Here is an 11300-nt window from a genome sequence, read left to right as displayed (position 1 = left end):
TCTAGGGCACACCTATTGGTGACTGCTTTTTCCACTCTAAAGGGCAATTCTGCTTCTGATTCCTAGAATCACTTGTGCTTCTTTCCAAGTATGTTATTTACATATAAGCACAGTGCTAAGTGAACTCTGATTTGATTGGGGGAGACAGAGAGAGAGACAGAGAGAGAGACAGAGAGAGAGAGACAGAGACCGAGACAAAGAGACAGAGAGAAAGAGAGAGAGAGTGCTATTAATTCTATGGAAACAAAGTAGAATAATTAGAAAGAGTAAACAAAGTTCATTTTAAAATGTTTGTCAGGGCTGGATCGATAATACAGTGAGTAGGGCATTTGCCTTGCATGTAGTCAATCCAGAATTGATCCCTGGTATCCCATATCATTCCCTGACCACCACAGGAGCTATTCCTGAGTGCAGAGCTGGGGAACCCCTGAGCATCACTGGGTGTGATCCAAAAAGAGCCAATAAAATAAAATAAAATGTTTTTGAAAGTAGATATATATAAAATAATTGTGACTTAGTGGGAGAAAATCATTAAAATGTCAAATTATGGCCTGGAGAGAGAGCTCAGGCAGTAGAACACAAACCTGGCATGTGCAAGACCCTGAGTTGAATCCCCAGCACCACATGCCTTATTGGCCCAGTCCAACAGTGTGTACCACTGGCAGTAACTGAGTACCACTGGGTGTGGCGACCATAAGATCATCAAATTAAACCTAAAGACGGTCCAAGTGTTTTAATATCCTCCATTTAGAGAAACCAAATTCTGATTATAAGAAGATGCATTTTGGGATCTCATTTTCTCTCATCTATAAAATGTTAGGGGCAGGAATGAAGGTAAGTAGTTGATGGTGAGATTAGAAATTAGATAAAATAATCTTTCAGGTCTCTTCTGATTATTAAAAATGCCATTCTAATCAGTTTAGCTTATATAAGATAGGAAGAATTCCTTAAAAAATTATTAGTCTTTATTTGTAATATAAAACATAAATATTTGAAAAAAAGCAAAATTTATTTTTAATGATAAAAACAAATTTACTAAAACAAATTTAATAAAAGTAAATTATTTAAAAATTTTAATTACAGTGAAAATATAAATATAAGTAACACATTTTATAATATATAACCTGAGCATTATATATATAATATACCATGATTAAAATAGAAATTAAGTTATCAGTCTGAGATCTGCAATTGAGAGCTTTAAAATTTAAAATCAGGGAAATATTCATATTTTTCTAAAATACAATTCTTAGTAGGAAATTAGTTTCTGTGTGTGTTTGTTTCAACACACATGGAGATCTTAGAATTGACTCCTGCCTCTGTGCTCAGGGGTCACTCCTGCTGGTATTTAGGGGAACTGGTGTGTTTCTAGGGACTGAACCAAAAATGGCTGAATGCAATGTAAGCAACATAACCCCTATATAATTTATCTACCTGTTAAGATACTATTCTTATTAATTCTTGCTAACAAAGTGGATTACAATGTTAGTTTTAGAAATAGCATGTACAATTAAACTATATAAATAATTTTCATTATAAATTATAACTTTAAAAATACGAAATTATTTTTAAAATTACTGATATTAGAAAATAAACTGCTAAAAGAAACAAAAGACTGCCTTTTAAAATAATTTTCACTTCTGCAACAGATAAAAATAAAAAATAAAATTCAAGGCTCAATTTAAATCACAAGTGAATTTCTTTAACAGTATGTTTGTAGATAAAAAGGAAAATTTTGGCAAGCATTCTGTCAACATATTGTTTTGATATTTCTTTCATTTTAATTATTAATTTGAATCTTAGTTCGAATGGTATCTGAATTACGCTCTGTGACACAGAATGATACAAACTAGACAGATACAACACAGAGACTAAAATTTAAGTGTATATAATCTTTTAAAATAACCATTTGCCATTCATGAGTGGGAATAGTAACAGAGTAATATTACATTTATTCACTGGCTTGAAATCTATGTCAATTTCTTTTATGTTTTCTTTTATGATTCAGCTATTGTGAGTCAGAAAATATTTCATTAAAAATTAATGTGTTATCCACAGTAATGGAAAATATTGAAAAGTAGAAATATAAATAAAAATAATAAAAATAGTAAGTCTACTAATACTAAAGAGGAAGGAAAACAGGAGGCGGAGGAGAGCATGTGAAGGAGAGATTTTAAACATCCGGTTTCTATTCTGAACCGTTTATAGAAACAGACAGACACAGCAAACAGGAGCCAAATATATTCTTGGGCTCTGACAGGATTTGCTTTCTATCTTGTCATTAATTTTACTATGCTCTTCCTAATAATGTTTCACCAATGTTCTGAATATCAGGCAATATCAGCCTCATCATAACCTTACAAATCTTTTGGAAGATTTCTGCACTTTGATTAGGACCAACTGCCTTCTGAGCCTACTCACTGGGAGGCCCAGGAACTACACATAGAGGCATGCACCCATGCCAATTTCACACCCCATCCTATAACTCCTTCCCAAATCTCTTCGAATGATTTTCTTAGGATCCAATATTGGATCACTGGCAGAGCACTTGGTACCTAACCTATTAGCCAAAGGCAACAAACTCACATAACATGGGCCATCTGGTTTTTTTTTTATTTAATTTTATTGAATCACCATGAGATAGTTACAAGATTTCATGTTTGGGTTACAATCACACAATGATCAAACATCCATCCCTCCACCAGTGCACCAATATCCCCGGCATACCCCCCCCATTTCCACTCTCCCCCTGTTCTTTTTATGAGTGGTTGTGTTAAATAGCAAAAACCTACCTTTCTCTGTCTCTACTATTTGATACTGAAAATCACATCTCATCAAAATATAGTCATGGACACATACTCCTACATCAAAATAAAATAAATTAGAAGTTTTCTTACACTGAAGATAATAAAGAAATTATTTCAAAAATATGAAAGACTGGGGCTGGAGCAATAGCACAACGGGTAGGGTGTTTGCCTTGCATGCAGCCGACCCGAGTTTGATCCCCAGCATCCCATATGGTCCCCTGAGCACCACCAGGGGTGATTCCTGAGTGCAGAGCCAGAAGTAACCCCTGTGCATCACCAGGTGTGACCCAAAAAGAAAAAAAAATATGAAAGACTTGTTTATGCAGACTATGAAAACACCCCTTTGCATCATTATTATACACTATTTTCTATAGAATTTAAATTGTACATGAATTTATAATTTTTCCTTGTTTTATGTGAATTGATTGTCTCAATTATTGGGAAAGTACTTGCATTTTATAGACTATTTAATAGACTATTTTGCTGGAGATATGCCAAGCAAATCAGCAAAAACTCTAATAGTTCAACTGTCAAGTTATACAGCCAAGAGTGTTATATAAAATAGTAAGGACTTTTGGGTCTGAAGAAATAACTCTAAAGTGATCCAGAGTGATTAGTTTGCTTTTCTCTTTGAAGAAGGAATCAGTCATTAACATCAAATGTTAGGATATTTTGTGATGATGAGGCTTTAATTTGGTTTCTTTTTCTGAAAAAAAAAGGTAATATTCATATATTAAGAGAAAGGGACTTTTGTATCTATGCTTTTTAAAAATAATAAAAAGTTCCATTCTTTCTATAGGTTTGGTTGCCTTTGAAAATCAGGATTTTACCCTGAAGGAAGAACCAAGTTAAATCCAGTAGCACTGTGTTACACAGGAACCATGATGCAATTGAATGTGTGAGGGAAGGTCACCCCAAGAAGTTAGCTGCAGATATTTCCCAGAAAAATGCCACATAGTAACTGCTTGATTTATTTCCCTCAAAATGAATCCAACATCTATAAAGAAAAATTTCCGTTGTATACAAAAATCAAAATCAGATGTTTTGCTACCCAGATGGTTGCAACATTTTAATATTTTGTAATTTATTAAAATAGCAATGACTATTATAAATTAATGTTAATAAATTACAATCAGTGACTTTGAAGGGGTGTGTGTATATCATTTTCTAAATATGTTTTCAAATCTTCAGCCTCATGAAATATTATTGAATAGGAGTAAAAATTACTTCTGTATATGATTTACTACATAACCAAGTTGTACCTCAGTTATAAAACATCATGAATTTGAATTGTTTTTTATTTGAGATATTTTAGGCATTGAAAATAGAAGGTTTTAATCATTTCAATCTTGAAAGAGCTTTTCCTGTCATGTAAAACTAGAAACATTAATCTAGACATACATACAGCTATTACATAGAGTATAACTTAAGATTTTTGGATCAGTAGTAAAGATTTTTTCTCCTCTTCATCAAACTTTGCTGAATGAATTTCTGTGAAGCTAATGAATCAATCTGAGTATAAGATATTTTTCTATAACAAAGTGCAGAAAGTCCACAAAGAGCAATACATTACGATGATTTATAGCTTTAATTTGTGCCTTCCTTAGTACTGACTTGACATATAAAACAACCTCATTGTTAAGATAGTTCATTCAATGTCTTCTAACACTTTTTTAAAAACGACCCAATGTTTCCTGGCATGTAAATGTTTAAGGAAATCTCTGTTGTTCATAATTAGCAAGTCTCAGATTTCAGATGATACATCCTAACTTGTCTTTTTTCTTTTGATATTTGAAATGTATTTTTGTTGATTGAAATTCTATGGTTTACAATATTATTAATAACGGTTTCCCATGCACATAATTCCAATACCATACCAACCACCATTGCACCACCTCCATCCCCCAAGGACCCCAAAGTCCCTCTTTTTTAATTCACCCCCCCAAACTAAATTGTGTGGATCAGTTCTCCCATTGTGTTGTCTTTGGCCATTTTTGTCACCTTACTATGTACCTATAAGATTCATATGAGACATCATTCTGCATCTATCCCCTTCTTTCTGTCATCCTTCACTCCCTTTTCTACAAACTGCTTGATTTTGTTAACAATGAAATCTCTAATACAATGTCATACCCAAAGTACATGTTGTTGTTTAAAAATAAGAAATATGGAGCTGAGAAGATAGTTCCACCGGGTGGAACCATGATGTGCACACCTTCAAGTCCCAAATTCCATCTCCAGCATCATATAATTTCCCCCATCTCTCTTTCAAAACCCTAGTGGCTCTGCACAGTGGCAGGTGTGGCCATGCAGATCCCCTGCAATACCAGTCCCCAAGGAGGGAGGGAGAGAGAGAGAGAGAGAGAGAGAGAGAGAGAGAGAGAGAGAGAGAGAGAGAGAGAGAGAACAGAACAAGAAGTATGAAATTTGGCTTATAGAAAAAGTCGAAAGCGTGGGAACAGAATCCAGACATGAGGAAGGAAAATAATTTACAGTGATGGGAATATTAGAGAGGGAAATGGTGAAGTAGATAGGAAAGTATACATAGCAATGAATCAAAAACTAATCCAGCAAGTATGGCATATTTGCTGCCTTAATATCAGTCCATCTTCCGTGTACCCACATTTGCTTGAGGACTGACTGTCAATTATCAACTTGAGTCAGGATTACATCAGGCTTTATTATTATTATTTTTTAAAGGGGGTTACAGACACAGCAGTGAATCCCAGAAGACAGCAGCTCGCCAGAGATCTCTCAGACCCGGTACCATGCCAATTCCACTGGCTTGACATAAAACACCCCAGATGGAGCAGGTGCGCCTTCTCCGCCCACTCTAGATGAATCCTTGGTGGCCACAACCTTCCAGAAGCAAAACTGACGTAAGGGAGTTCACGGACTAAGACTCCAGGCTACCTGGCGACAACAGAGACGTGGAAGTGGGCTGTCCCTCCCGGTTTCCCCGCTAACTTGGGGTCCTTGCTGTCACGTCATGATCTGCCTCAGGTCACCATTTCAGCGCATCAACGGCCTTGATCCAGAGACTCCCAAATGAATCTCAAAATGGATTAGCTCCCTACAGAGATGTCTCTGGACACCAACCATTTACAATTTTAGAATTCCAGAAGCACGCAGCCGATTTCGTGGCTGCGTGACTTCTCATGATATTCATAATAAGCAATAGAAAATAAATTATCTAGCATCTACCCCTGGCAGGCAGGCTTGAATGGTGGTGGGAAAATTCAAAATAATGGTGGTGGGATTGGTATTGAAATATTGAATGTAATTAATTAATGTGAACAAGTGTATGGAAACAAAATTTAAAAATATAAGGGCTACTAGTTTGGTAGCACATTTCTTAGATACACTTTTAAATAGTATTTAAATAAATTTATTTATCTAGTTTATAGTTTGCAGCAGCTTTTTATATTGCTTATAGAGTGATACTTTAATCTGCTGGTTTATCATTTCTAAAAGATTTTTGGTGGGGCTTCCATGGTTTTCTATGAATATTATTTCTTCTACAGATAATATTTAACTTCTTTTCCAACTTAAACCTCTTTAAATTCATTTTTTTGCCTAATTGTTCTGACCAGGACATCCAACACCATGTGAAATAATTGTAATTGTGGTGAAAGAAGACATTCTTTCCTAGTGACTGAACCTACAGGGAAGTCTTTTGGGTTTTCACTGTTCAGTAAGTAACTAGCCATGAATTTGTTGTGCACGGCCTTTAATTATTTCTATCCCCATTGTGTTAAGAGGTTTTTTTTTTAATCGTACATGAGTACTCAGTCTTATTAATGTTTATTTCTGAATCTACTTATGTGACCATGTTTTTTTAATCTTTCCTTTTTTTTTTTTTTTTTGCTTTTTGGGTCACACCCAGCGATGCTCAGGGGTTACTCCTGGCTTTGCACTCAGGAATTACTCCTGGCGGTGCTTGGGGGACCATATGGGATGCCGGGGATCGAACCCGGGTCGGCCGAGTGCAAGGCAAACGCCCTACCCGCTGTGCTATCGCTCCGGCCCCTTTCCTTTTTTTTTAAAAAAAGTGATTTAATTGAACTGATTTGCCAATTTTTTAGCGTTTTTATTTTTTTATTTTTAAAAATTTATTTATTTTTTATTAGTTACCAACTTTATTTTAAATAAATTAAATACTTTATTTATTTAAATTTTTAAATAAAAAATTATTTATTTTTTAAAAAGATTTTTGGTGGGGCTTCCATGAATCACCGTGAGGGTACAGTTACAGATTTACACATTTTCATGCTTGTGTTTCCCTCATACAATGTTTGAGAACCCATCCCTCCACCAGTGCCCACCAGGGATGGGTTCTCAAACATTTTTGCTAATATTGACCTCTGCGTGCGTCTCTGTATATAGTGTGCTCTGCTCTTGTCCTCAGACAGATTATAAGCAGAGGACTGGATACAAAATGGTTCAATTCAGTAGAAATTTTGAGGAAAGGCAGAAAAGAGGAAGACTGGACAGAACAAGGGATAAGACAGGGAAGCTGTGGTGCAGGATATCCTGTAGTAGAAAGCCCAAAAAAGGTGAAACACCTCTTTTTATATTCTTTTTACTAGGGGAGTGGGTGAGCATTCTATGCTGTTTTTAATACATCTAAGATGGTAAGATAAAGGGGCCAGGGAAGAGGAGGATATTGGAGAGGATTCATCTTCTGTATATCCTGCATGGATAACCTCAGCCCATTCTCAGAAAATTTCCTTTTGGGGGCATTCTTTTTTCTAATCTCACCATGCCTATTTTCCTCTTGACCCTATATTGCTACATCACCTGAATGAATCCTACTTGATAACAGTATAAGATCTTTTCGAACGATAGTTGAATTCTGTTCACCAAGATTTTGTTGATGATATAAATAGCCAAATATTTATCCATTTCAAAATATCCAAATGGCTACTTTGTTGCCCTATAGGTGGAATGGAGCCCTTTACAACGTTTTAGTAAATCCAGTTTTTCTTGTGTCAATGAAAGCTACTATATTGCCATGTGTCAATGAAAACTAATATGTTGCCATGAAGTATTAAGAAATATATTATAGGTGTCAAGAGAGAAAAGCAAATGCTTCATTTTTACTCATGATGAGATGCAAATTATCTGCACACATAGGTAGAGGGATAATGGTCATAGCTAGAGGAAAAAATGGTCAGAAATATGTAAAAGTGAAACACATTCAGTTTGAACAGTAAGAATTAGACAGTCTATTTGGTTTCTTTTTGTTTTTTTTCTTTTGGGGTCACACCCAGCGATGCTCAGGGGTTACTCCTAGCTCATGGACTCAAGAATTATTCCTGGTGGTGCTCGGGGGACCATTTAGGATGCTGACCAAACCTCGGTTGGCTGCGTGCAAGGCAAATGTCCTACCCTCTGTGCCATTGCTCCAGCCCCTCTATTTGGTTTCCTAAAGAAAATCTGAATCTTCTGTTTTTTGTTTTTTTGTTTTTTTTTTTTAAATTTTTTATTGAGTCACCATGTGGAAAGTTACAAAGTTTTCAGGTTTAAATCTCAGTTATACAATGCTCGAATACCCATCCCTTCACCAGTGCACATATTCCACCACCAAGAATCCCAGTATAGCTCCACCCCGCACCCCCACACCCCTAACCCCCCCACGACCCTAGTCCCCCCCTTAGCCCCCCCCTCATACCTCTTCATCCTCAGCAATGTTTTGTTTTTTTTTTTAAGTGTCCGATTTTTCTAAAAGCAATACATTTTTCCTTAGTGCTCTGGAGCACCTAAGACTCCTTTTTTTTAAAAAAAAATATATTTAGTCACCATAAAGTTACAAAGATATTCTTGATTGGGTTTCAGGCATAAAATGTTTCAACACCAACACATGAACGGCTCCTCTGTTCCTGAGCGACCATGATCCCGGAAGCCCACTAACTGCTTTCGGCACCCAGTGGCTTCTTTCAGAAATGCCTCTAGACTGTGAACTAAGCTACGGCCCCATGCCAACCCAGGAGGGGAAAGGTTTTTCTCTCTTGGCCTTTCTTTTCGGCAGCAGCGTGGCAACCCCTATTTATTAGAACCTACTAAATAGAGGTACGAGCTTGCAGTGAGGCAACTTCTGGCAGAAATTTCTCTGGAATTAATTACTAAATATTACTAAATATCAGAAATCCAAAACCACGCTGCCCGCAGTTTCGGCCACGCGACCTCATTTGCTCTTCATTCTCAGTAAAGGAAAACATATTATCAAATGATGCCTTTTTGGCAGGTCTGATTGTTGGGGGAACATTCCAAATAATAATAGTGAGTTTTCTGTTGAAATATTGAATGTAATCAAAGTAAAGAGAGAGTAAAGTGAAAGTCATCAGCCACACAGACAGGGGATGGGGTGGGATGGGAGGTATACTGGGGTTCTAGGTGGTGTAACACGTGCACTGGTCAAGGGATGGGTGTTTGATCAATGTATGACTGAGACTTAAACCTGAAAGCTTTGTAACTTTTCTCATGGTGATACAATAAAAAAAATTAAATAAATAAAAAAATCTTTTAACACCAGTCCTTTCACCAGTGTTCAATTCCCTAGACCTAAGCCCCCACCCCATTGCCCTTATTTGTCTCCCACCTAACAGTTTGCTTCTACGATGTTATTTTATCTGTCTGTCTGTCTGCTTGTCTGTCTACCTAATGTCCATAGGGTTTTACAAATAACATTTTACCACCTTTCAGCACCACCTCCTCCTCCCAGTTGAATGCTTTCCTTCACCATAGGCATTGTCTCCCCTCCTACCCGTTCCCACCACCACCCCTTGCCCCCATTCCTATACCCCAGCTCCCTTGAGTGGCATCTTTCCTACTGATGTAGGAACTCTGTGGAAACTCATATTCTTTTTTTCCATTATCTTTAGGTATTTGTTGCTCCACCATTATGTTTTTTTTATATCCAAATATGAGAGAGATCACTTTGTGTCAGTCTCTCTCCCTCTGGCTAATTCACTCAGCAGGATACTCTCCAGGTTCCTCCATGGAAGAAGTAGATAGAGCAGCAAGGAGCATGGGGATGCAGATATCTTTTCTCTATTCTGTTTTTGGGCTTTGGGGGATTTTTCAAGAAGTGGAGTGGCTGAAATGAAAACTCAATTCCTAGGGCTTTTTTTTTTCTTTAATGTCTATACTGTTTTCCAGAAAGGCTTGACCAGTTGACATCCCCACCAGCAGTGAATGAGAGTTCCTTCTTCCCCCTGCATCCATGCTATCACTGGTTGTTTTTGTTGATGGGAGCCAGCTAAGACTTTTTACAGACTTTCCTGGACAAACGAATTAGAACAATTATGCAATATAATTTTTAAATTATTGTTTTGGGGTTACACCAGGCAGTGTCAAAGGGTTATTCCTGGTTCTGCATTCAGAAATCACTCCTGATGGTGCTCAGAGGACCATATGGTATACCAGGGATTGAATTCGGGTTAGTCACATGCATAGCGAGCACCCTACCACTATACTATCGCTCTGGCTCATAAAATTATGCAGATATAATTTTAGGCTCTCCTTAAAATATAGTTAGGGAATATATCAGTTTACTTTATTGAGACATACAATTTCTGGAATAATCAGAAATAACCAGAATATTGAAGAATATTTAAGCCTTTCCATTAATTTTAGTATGCATATATAAATATAAATACAAGATGATTAAACAGTTTTTAGTGACAATACTTCCTATGAAAATATATAATGGAAATATAATTGCTCAGCCAAACATTGAATCAAGCCAGTCTAATAAATTGGGAGACAACAGCTTTGCCCTCCTGAAAGGGATGTGCAGATATTGTCCAATTGCTTCTGACAAATAGTGCTAGAATAAACATAAGAAACAATGAGAAGAAACTGGTTGTTTCTGGACAGGACAGCTAATGCTGCCTGTGTATCTCTCCTGAAAAAAGAAACTGCAAACAGATGTATTTTCAACGTGAGCATTGCTGAGGACTTACCTTCATGGTGAAGAAACTGATTATTTTCCAAAGCCTTGAGATCTAAATTTCACATTAGTTTTGCCATACCAAACCTTACTATTGTCAGAAGAGTGTTGGTAAATGTTTTTGTTTGTTTTACTTTTTTTTAAAATAAACAACACACACAAGTATTCTAGTTGAGCGTGGCAGTATTGTTCTCTGAGTAGAACATGTAAAGGCATTGTTCTTACCTTTGGTTTGACTGGATACTTTGCTGTCTAAAGTGCATTTTTTGTTCACTGGAGTAAAAGAAGAAAGCATTATTATTATTTTTTAAATCAAGCTAAAGAAATTTTAAAAAGCTTTTTTTAAAATGGGGTTAGATTTTTGGTTAAGATGCTTTACATCAAGAATTGAAAAATTATGAATGGATTTTTTTCAAAGGGAGAAATGTTTATTGCATAATAAACCAAAAGACTTAACAGAAGTTTTATAGCTATTCTGACAAAAACAAACAGTGTAAGAAATAAAGAAAAAGACGAAATAAAAAGCTGGTTATAAGTTT

General features: G+C 36.2%; 1 long non-coding RNA gene across 1 annotated transcript in view; it reads right to left on the bottom strand.

Moving 5' to 3' along the window:
• Window positions 1–10986: 10986 nt before the first annotated feature.
• Window positions 10987–11300, bottom strand: part of LOC105942828 (uncharacterized) — a 135985-nt gene continuing 135671 nt past the window's right edge. The window contains exon 5 of the long non-coding RNA XR_008631426.1: window positions 10987–11034. This is a non-coding gene — a long non-coding RNA (uncharacterized LOC105942828). The remainder of the gene's footprint in view (window positions 11035–11300) is intronic.

Source organism: Sorex araneus, chromosome 9 (genome assembly GCF_027595985.1).
Source record: "Sorex araneus isolate mSorAra2 chromosome 9, mSorAra2.pri, whole genome shotgun sequence".
In the NCBI taxonomy this organism is placed as follows: Eukaryota; Metazoa; Chordata; class Mammalia; order Eulipotyphla; family Soricidae; genus Sorex; species Sorex araneus.
The sequence above is the reverse complement of the archived record's forward strand: the minus strand, read 5'-3'. Positions and strand labels throughout refer to the sequence as shown.